The sequence below is a fragment of the Elephantulus edwardii genome, unplaced genomic scaffold (assembly GCF_000299155.1).
Source record: "Elephantulus edwardii isolate Elephantulus edwardi_28Jun2011 unplaced genomic scaffold, EleEdw1.0 scaffold00258, whole genome shotgun sequence".
Classification (NCBI taxonomy): domain Eukaryota; kingdom Metazoa; phylum Chordata; class Mammalia; order Macroscelidea; family Macroscelididae; genus Elephantulus; species Elephantulus edwardii.
The window spans coordinates 3,981,033-3,983,204 of record NW_006400008.1 but is presented as its reverse complement, the minus strand read 5'-3'; positions in this window follow the sequence as shown (position 1 = coordinate 3,983,204).

Genomic DNA, 2,172 nt, shown 5'->3' with positions numbered 1-2,172 from the left:
TTATGAAAACTGAAAGACATTTACCTATGTCAAACTCAAACTCTTCTGTTGAGTCAGAACCAAGTCATAGGTGACCCTCCAGGGATTTTGGGAGGCTGTAAATAACATGGGAAGAGATTGCTCATCTTTCCTCCTCAGAGCTGCTGGTAGATTCAAGTTGCTGGAGCTGAGAAGCCTTTTGGGTTAGCAGAGTGTGTGGATTGTAATAAATTATGAATAAAAAGCCTTCAATGTGGAGGGAAGCTCAACTTCAAGAAAACAAAGATTCTCACCACTGGGCCAATTGGCAGCATCATGATACACGGTGAAGAGTGAGATTCTTAACAGCTTCAGTTTGCTTGACTCCACAATCAACACTTCTTGGTGCCAGCAGCCAGGGAATCAAAGGATGAATTGCATTGGGGAAAGTCTGCTATCAGAGACCTCTCTAGAGTACTAAAGGACAATGTTGTCAGTCTGGAGATTAAGAAGTGCCTGATCCAGGCCATGGTCTTTGCAATCACTTGTCATGCATCAGAAAGCTGGACAGTGACTAGGGATGACAGAAAGAAAACTGATGCTTTTGAGCTGTGGTGTTGGAGAAGAGTATTGAATATATCATTGACTGCTAGATGAACAAACAGATTGATCTTGGAGAGGATGAAACCAGGCTACTCCTTGGAGGCAAGAATTCTGAAACTCCATCTGACATACTTTGGATATGTTGCAAGGAGGGACCAGTCCTTGGAGAGGGACGTCATGTTTGGGAAGGTAGAGGGATAGTGCAGGAGAGGAGGATCCTTGATGAGATGGATTGACTCTCAGTGACTGGGGTAATAGGAGTAGGTATGTCAGAGACAATAAGATTGGCTCAGAATAGAACAGGGTTTAGAGCTTTTGTACACAGGGTCACTATGAGTTACAAGTGACCAGACAGCACATAACAACAACAACAATGTGAAGAAGAGAAATTTCTGAACCCTTGATTATAATCATGGAACTTGTGCATAGATCAGGAGGCGGTTGTTTGAACAGAACAGAATAAGGGGATATTGCATGATTTTAAGGAAGCTCTGGTGACCTAGCCCATACAGAATTGCACTGCAATCCCAAGGCAATTTGAATCCATCAGTTGTCTGAGATAGAAAGATGGACAATCTTCTCTCTTGCAATATACAACCTCAAAAACACAAAAGAAAGTCATTTATGAGTTGGTTTCAACTCCACATCATTGAGAGAGAGAGTCAGAGAGGAAGAGAGAGTCAGAGATGAAGAGAAAGAGATTTAAATTCAGGAATGATGTGCACCAGGATTGTATGTTTTCACCATGTTTCTTCAGTCTATATGATGAGCAAATAATGTAAAAATCTGGACTATTAAAGAAAAATGGGGCATCAGAATTAAGGAAGACTGAACAACCTGTGTTAATGCAAATGATGTTGTTGTTGTTATGTGCCATCAAGTCATTTGCAAATCATAGCGACCCTATGTACAAGAGCCCTAAATGCTTCTCTCTCCTGTGCCAACCTTGCGGTCTCTGACCCACTCATTCCCACCACCCCAATCACATCTCATCACCATCTCATTGAGGTCTTCCTCTCCTGCACCGTTCCTCCACTCTCCCAAACATGATGTCCTTCTCCATGGACCAGTCCCTCCTTGCAATATGCCCAAAGTATGTCAGATGAAGTTTCAGAATCCTTGACTCCAAGGAGCAATCTGGCTTCACCCTCTCCAGGAAACCTGTTTGTTCTCCTAGCGGTCCATGGTATATTCAACACTCTTCTCGAGCACCACAGCTCAAAGGCATGAGTTCTCTTTCTATCATCCCTAGTCACTGTCCAACTCTCTGATGCATAGCACGTAATTGCAAAGACAATAGCCCAGATCAGGTGCACCTTAGTTTTCAGCCTGATGTTGTTGCTCGTCAGTACTTTTGAGAGGTCCCTCACAGCTGACTTTCCCAGTGCAATTCGTCGCTTGATTTCCTGGTTGCTATTACCAAGAGTGTTGACTGTGGAGACAAGCAAACTATAACTATTAACTATCTCAATCTCTTCACCATCTATACTGACGCTGCCAATTAGCCCAGTGGTGAGAATCTTTGAATTCTTGATGCTGAGCTTCAATCCATATTGAAGGCTGCAGTCCCTGACCTTCTGCAGCAAGGGCTTCAGGTCCTCCTCAGTTTCA